At 39.2% G+C, this 7905-nt stretch overlaps 1 protein-coding gene across 4 annotated transcripts in view; it reads left to right on the top strand.

The window, feature by feature from the left end:
* The first annotated feature begins 209 nt into the window (after positions 1-209).
* REPS2 (RALBP1 associated Eps domain containing 2) overlaps positions 210-7905 on the top strand; it is a 166983-nt gene continuing 159287 nt past the window's right edge. For 2 of the 4 annotated variants that reach the window (XM_059384641.1, XM_059384640.1), the window contains exon 1: positions 210-330. The gene's annotated coding sequence lies outside the window, so the exon portion shown is untranslated. The remainder of the gene's footprint in view (positions 331-7905) is intronic. The other 2 variants (XM_059384642.1, XM_059384639.1) reach the window with 1 other exon arrangement.

Genomic DNA, 7905 nt, shown 5'->3' with positions numbered 1-7905 from the left:
CGAGTAGGTATAAATTTAATTATCTGAATTGAAAATCTTCCTACCAACTGGAGGAAAAAAAAACCCAACCAGTGTGTACACATAGGTTCTCCAGGGAGTTTTTGGTTAGCTACACTATGAAATCCTTCAGATTTCATAATATATCTTGTCTCATTTTCCTGTTATGAAATGAGGTTTACAGCCTGGCTTTTCTTGTCTCTTTTCAGATCACAGAACTGTGTGGTGCAAAGCGAGTTGGTTATTTTGGTCCAACACAGTTTTACATTGCCTTAAAACTGATTGCTGCAGCACAGTCTGGCCTCCCTGTACGGATAGAGAGTATTAAATGTGGTAAGTGTCTCCCATTTATACATTTTATTGTCCATGACCAGTGTCTTTTTTATGAGAACCGTTTTTAGTGGGCTTAAGGCCTGTTCTGTAAGCATTTGTGGAATTTCTCCTTGCTTCTTCCAACTGTTGTAAAATAAAGTAAGAAAACTTAGCAGGTATCTTACTTTTTCTTTCTGAAATGGGAAAAAAATTCAGAGAGTGACCTGAGATTCATGCCTTTTTAAATATTTTTTTTAATTTTAGATTTTTTAGTGTTTTTTTTTTTTTTGCTTGTTTGTTTGTTTGTTTTTTAAGATTCATGCCTTTTAATGGACTTGAAGTTAAAATAGATTTTGTTTTTTAGCAGGAGATCAGGACAGGAATTCTAGAGCCTGTGGCAAAATAATAACATTTAGTTTTATTTTCCTCTTGAGGAATATATAATGCCATTTGGAGTTCTGTTAGGGACAAGGACACAAATACATGGGAGAGTTTGAGTGGAACCTATTTCTACTTCCTCTCCTGTCCCTGCGAGTCATATCATACATGATCGTCCTTCAGTCCCCCAATACCTGAAGCACTCTTCTAATGATCAGTAAGTACTATGGAGCTACCAAAATTTTGGCATAATGAACTTAGCTTCTCAAAGTTTTGATTTAATGTTTTCTTATCTTGCTATCCCTGTCCCCAGCTGAGTGACTTCTTTGAACACTTTGCACAACTTAAACAAAAAGCAAAGCCCCAAACTTAGCATCTTTTATACTGCCTCAATATTGGGCTTACAAATCTTTATGAAGAAGGTAGATTATTCCTGGGCCGTGCTGAGGTCCTCTGTCCATTTACTCTGATCTAAGTTACTCTCATAAATTCACACAGCCATGCAGGAGCTTCTTCCTTTTCCTCATTTTGAGATTAAAACCAGTCAACTGTCCATGCCTGTCCTGTAATGTCCTTGGTAAACCTCACAATGGGTTCAGGAAACTTGTAGAACAACTCTTGAATAGCTGAGAAGAGTCTGAAATCTTGACTATGGGAAATAAAATACTTTTGCGCTAACCATCAGGAAGCCACAATCATCATGCTAATCTTTATTAAAGGCTTAATGTCTGCCAGAAACCATCTCATTTAGTCCTCCTGACAGCCTACTACATTAGGTGTTTGTGTTCGTTTGCATTGCCTAGGATGAAGTGTGAAACAAATTCCACTGAAATCCCAGTGCCTTAACAAAATGCAGGTTCGCTTTCTGCTTTGCAGTGGGTTACAGTGACCCTCGAGGGCAGCTGCCCTCCATGTGGTGGCTTCATGACCCCAGCTACTTTGTCGCGGCACTCCCCGCTCCCCCGCAAGCACCTGTTCCTATAATTGCTGCAACAGAGAAATTGTTTCTCACCCTAGCAGTTAAATACTTGGTCCTGGATGTGACTCTCATTACTCCTGCTCAAGGCCAGAACTTGTCACATGGATCCGCTGAACTACACCACTCACTGGGGGTGGTGTCATTCTCTCCCGTGCCTGCAAGGAGAAAACTGGCTGTGGATAAACACTGGAAGTCTCTCCTGTGGTGCTGTTATCCTTTTCTTACAGATGTGGAAATTGAAGTTTAGGGGGCTTTGAGTAATTTGCCTAAAGACATAATGTTAGCGGAGTTTGGAGCCAGAAGCTCAGCCTTTGCTTCCCTCCCTTTTCGTGCATAGTAGCCTCTTCTTGATGATTCTGTTTAGTAAGGTGCTGATTGTAATCTGGAATCAGGGAGTATTTTCTGAATGGAAAAAAAAAATCTGATCCAAAAGGCACACTTTGGTATTACATAATTTGGTTCCTTAAAATAATTTTTAATGGAGCATTATTTCAGTGGCAAGTTTGGTATTTACCACTATAAGTTAGAGTGATCACTGCTATAAGTCACTTGCTGTGATTAGTTTAAAGTCACATCACATTGTACTTGGACTTGGGGTAGGCAGAAAATTTCCAGTTTCCATTCCACTGTAAGTGATCATTAAGCTTTATTGTCGTATCTTCCAGTTTTATCTTCTGGAAAAGTTAAAGCTGCTTTGTTGTATACAAGAATACATTTTTAAAACTTTTGTTGCTTGTTTTAAGTTAGAATGGTTTTTTACCCAATTTGTGCCCACATCTACAGCTTACTTTCCTGGGAGTGGAGAGGGGATAAGAAGGGGTTGTCTAAATTATTACATGGGTAAAGGATTAACAGTTATTCACAAGTATAAGGCTTTCTCAGTTGTATTTTATAAATCCTGATGTTGCCTTTTATCTTTGACAGTTTAAGTGTATCCATAGTTAATTTTGAATTTTCTTCCTTCATTTACAGATTTATTAAATAAAAATTATTTGCAGTCAGCACATGTTAAGAACGAGAGCAAGATTGGGCCACATTTTGAGCTGCCACTTAGAATTTTCCCAATTTATTGCTTGAAATCCATTAAATCAGTGTTTGATGACACAAACCTTGAAGGCCAAAGAGAATGCTCTGTGAGAACTTAATCTGAAAGGTTGTAGTAACGTCATCGTGCTCATGGAGTTGAGTTCATTCTTACTTCGAATTACCCGCGTCTCTGTGTAGTCTGTGTTAACCTCTAGCCCCTAGCCTTGCCCACTTTGGCCAACCACCACCATCTATAGTTGTTCAATCCAAGAACCTAGAAGTCATCCTTGATTCTGCCCTCTCCCTCACTCCAGAGGATAATCCATCAGCAGTCCTGGCCCTGTGGCTCTAGTCTCATTGCCTGCTCCCTCCATCTGTCTGTACCCACTAGACCAGGCCACCTTCAGCCGCTCACTCGGATGTCACAGTGGTTTTGTCATTGATTTCTGGCCTCCTCTCTTCTCTCTTCCAGTCTCTTTTCCCATGTGGCAGTAGGAATGATCTTTTCATCCATCTCCCGGAAATCCTCCCCTGGTTGGCTTGTTGTACATCAGACTAGAATCAAAGTCATTACACTCATCGTTAAGGCCCTAAGTAATCTAGTCTCTTCTTCTCCATCCTTATCTTAAACTTGCCCCCTCCTCTTGTGTTCACAGTCTGTAGCCGGACCTCACTGGCCTAGCCATTTCTGGTGCAGGAAAGACCATGTTATCTCGAGGTCTTCGGTTCCCGCAGTCTGTTTCCCCCCATCTTTTTCCAGTGGCTGGCTCTTCCTGCTCATCCTTCAGGATTTGTGGACTGCCCCACCATTCTGTGTAAAGTAGGTTTTGTCAAATTAATTCATTAATGAAGGAACCAGCATAGAGTAAAGCTGGTTCAAGAAAGTGTAGGAGAGTCAGAAATATTTATAGTCATGGAAGGAAAGAATGCTGGAGTAAGATTGCTAAATTACATATAAAATTGGTTAATACCCTGTAGAGCAGTAAAACTATAACTTGGTTATTATACTCTTTTCTAAGATGAAATTCACTTGCATTGTTATTAGACAAGATTAGTTAGCTACCAGTTTTCTAGCAGTGAAGTTGTAGAATGTGTAATGAAGAGTAAATAGTAAGTCAAAGCCAAAATTCAGATCCCTAGGGAGTTAGGTAATCCTTGGATGGGTTAATCCTGTTAGACAATGCTTTTGGGTGGCCTCCCTACTTTACTCTCCGCCTGCATCTGCTCCTTTAGAGCGCTTTTATCAGTTTGTAAATACTCCTTTACCAGTTTGACTAATTTCTGTCTTCCTCACTAGTCTGCAAGCTTACCTGAAGGGAAGGGGGGAGGTCTGTGTTGTGGAGCACTGTAGACACTCGGGGTGTGTTTGTTGAGTGAGTGAAGAGATGAGTGCTTCTTCTTGGGGCCTGAGTCTTAATTATCTGTCACTTTTTAAGCTCAAACAGTTGGATTTCAGATTCATCCAGAACTCCTAAGGGGTTTCTAAAGAAGTCTTTCTAAGGCTGTGGTTCCCAGCCTTATTTGCACTTGAGAATCTGCTGGAGGGCTTTAAATGCAAAATAAAAAAATACAGGTGCTATAGGCCACCTCCAGAAATTCTCATTAAATTAGCCTGGGCTGCAGTCTGAACATAAGGATTTTTAAGAGTGTCCCAGGTGATTCTTACTGGGAGCCAGGGTTGAGACCACGTTCTAATGAAAGCTGAGTGGAGCATTTTCAAGAACTTTGCTTAAACTATGAGTATATTTTCAGTGATAGCAGGGCGTGAACTGGGGTGAGGCCAGAGGCACCCAGAGTACATAACTTTAAGGGGGAACTCATTCTTAGGACTGTACAAGTGCTGATTCTCCATTTACATAATCAGGACCCTGAGAGTAACCATCTCTTTAAATGTTGGCACTAAGTCTCTCTCTAGCCTCACCCTATTTGGCTTGTTAAACGGATGGTATAAACCTTACAGTGATATAGGAGGATAGAAGGAAGGGGTGAAATTGAGGGCCAGTGGAGAATTCCTGATGAGGAAAGTACATGGTGCATGGTGGATATTTGCCTCAGGAGCTGTTGTCCCTTCCTTTGTGAAGACTGGTCCCAACAGGGTGTGAGGACTGAGGGAGATAGGTAGGGCTGAGGTGGGCTCCTTTGGCAGTCTGATACTTCTTGGAATAATGTTTTAAGTGTATACAAACACATAGGAGTCGAAAGAAAACCAGTTATTTTGAAATTAAAACTAAAGCTTTTTAAAAAGTGTTATATGGCAGTATACATACTTTATTAATGCATGAAATAAGAGACTTAATAGTGACCTAAATAACTAGCATACTTTCAAAGCAGTGAGGGGCATAAACAATACTTCAAGATGTCTACAACAAGTGTAGTGTGATATATAAATATCTGGTCTCGGTGGGTGACAGTTACAGGTGCTGCTAATGATACTACAGTGTTTTGTGGCCTGTGTTCATAATCGAAGGAAATGCTAACTTGCAGCTAGGGTTGGGAGAATAAAGACATAATGTTTTTTCTTCACCGAGATGACTGGCCCCATGATTTTTTTCCACAGTCCCTCTGGAAGTCTCTGAATCCTAATAATGCAATAACGTGGTTCAGATAGCCTCTGGGACTGGGCTCACCAAACTGATTATTGATCTGGCGGCAGGCTGGCACAGTCTGTAGTGAAAGGCGAAAGAATTAGGACAAAAGAGTAAGTTATTTGCAAAATGAAATACATTCAATTCTAAGGTGTTTTTTAAAAATTAAATGCCCTTTTATGAAATTGATGAGTAAATGTAATTTATTTGCCATTACCCCTCCAAAAAATTACAAGAGGGAGGCTCCCGCCCCCCCCAGGTAGGAGTGTTGTGGTCATGGTTCTGTCACCAGATTGCTGCATGACTAAGACAAGGCCCACCCTCCCCTTCCTGGGCTTAGTTCTTCACCTGTAAGATGCAAATATTCCAAGCAGGTTTTCTCTAGGCTGTTTTCTAGCTCTGAAATGCCACAGTTTCTTGCTGAGTGTTCAAACCTGCAATAGCAATAAAAAGAATATTTTAATTTTCTGGATGACAGTATAGCCTTGTGACTGAGTGTGGGCTCCAGTAATAGGTTGCCTGATTTTGAATTGTTTGCACCATCACTTTTTGTGTGCCTTCAGACAAGTTTCCTAACCTTTTTGAGCTTTAAATGGCTCACCTGGAAAAAGGGATATACCGATAGTACCTGTCTTACATGGTTGTTGTGAGCATAAAATCAGGTAATGTCAAAAATCTGGAAAAGCATCTAAACTGTGCCATCTAATGTGGTACTTACTAGCCACATATGGTTATTGTTGGTTGAGGAATCAAATTTTTAATGTAAATTATTTAAAATTTGAATAAAAATACTCAAGCAGTGTAAAATATTTTTCCATTAAATGCACCTTTATTGTTTTAGTAAGACTATGTTTTACTTTAACCATTGCATTATGTAAGACTGGGATCAGCAAACTTTTCCTGTAAGGGGCTAGGTGGTGGATATTTTAGGCTTTGTGAACCATAAGCCTTTGCTGCAACTACGTAACTCTGCCCTTGAACCATGAAAGCGGATATGGATGATATGTAAACAAAGGAGAGTGGCCATGTTCCAAAAAATCTTTATTTATGGCCACTGAAATTTGAATTTCATACAGTTTTCATATCACAACTCTTTTTCTCTTGATGTTTTCCAGACATTGAAAAATGTAATACCCATTCTTAACTCCCAGAGTATACAGATATAGGCAGTGGGCTGGACTTCCTTCACAGGTTTATGTCTAAAATAAATTAATTCATGTCCATCAGAAACCTCTTACAACAATGTTTGTAACAGCTATATTCATAATGGCCCCAAACTGGAAACAGCCCAGATGTTTCTCATAGGAGAATGGATTAAAAAAAAATCTCAATATATTCATAAAAATGGATTATTCCATAGTGATGAAAAGGAATAAACTGTGTCTGCATGCAGTAAACTGGTTGATTCTCACAGACAAAATATTGTGAAGGAAGCTAGTTTCAAGGATAAATACCGAACGATTCCATCATGTGAAGTTCTATATTGGGAAAGGTAGTCTGGATGTAGAGATTAGAACGGGGTTTGCCGAGTGGGACAAGGAGAGGGGATTGACTAGAAATGGATGTGAAGGAAAATTCTATAGGATGGAAATGTCATATCTTAATTTGGGTGTATGTGCTTATATATACATACATTTGTCAAAATTCTTCAGATGGTACACTTAAGATTTATGTAAATTATCCCTCCATACAAAATACTTCTTAAATAATTTAAAAAGAAATCATTTAGTTGTTAACATTTAATGTTATAATATCTCTTAGTAAAATCCAGATTTCTGGCCACAGTGGTCCACATTCCCTCGTGGTAACCAGCAACTGGAACTGTGCTGTGCTAGTAGGGTAGCCAGTGGCTATACTAGTGTGGCTGCTGAGCACCAACAATGTGGGATGTCTGAATCAAGGTGTGTAGTGCAGGTAAAATACACCTGGGAGTGGAAAAACAAGTCTGAAAAAAAGAATGTGAACTATTTCATTAATAATTTTTATCTCAATTGTATCTTATAATGGTAATATTGAGTTGAAATAATTATTAAAATTAACTTCACCTGTTTCCTTTTTTATTTGAAAGAGTTTTGAAAAATTGTGACAAAATGTACATAACATAAAATTGACCATAAAATTTATCTGAACTGTGTTTGTTTAAAGTAATCTCCACACCAAATGTGCGGCTCGAACCCCCGACCCTGAGATCAAGAGTTGCATGTTCTACCCACGGAGCCAGCCAGGTGCCCCACCTTGACCATTTTTTAATTGTACCCTTTAGTACATTCATATTGTGCAACCATGTCCACCATCCATCTCCAGAACTCTTTTCATCTTAAATATGTGAAACTCTAAAGCCACTAAACAGCTCTGCATTTCCCCTTGCCCTAGTCACAGGCAACCACCATTCTACTTTCTGTCCCTATACATTTGACTCTTGATCCTTCGTATAAGTGAAATCATACAGTATTTGTCCTTTTGTGACTCTCTTCACTTAAAAAATTCTACTTTCAGCCTCTATATGTTTGTTGACTCTTTGTATAAGTGAAATCATAACAGTCTGTGTCTTCGTGTGACTCTCTTCTTCACTTAAAAAATATTGTAGTTACTATACAATTTACAATTATGTATGTGGCTCGCCTTCAA

This window comes from Mustela nigripes, chromosome X (assembly GCF_022355385.1).
Source record: "Mustela nigripes isolate SB6536 chromosome X, MUSNIG.SB6536, whole genome shotgun sequence".
Taxonomy (NCBI): Eukaryota; Metazoa; Chordata; class Mammalia; order Carnivora; family Mustelidae; genus Mustela; species Mustela nigripes.
Note: the sequence above shows the minus strand (reverse complement) of the source record. Positions and strands in the feature narration are given on the sequence as shown.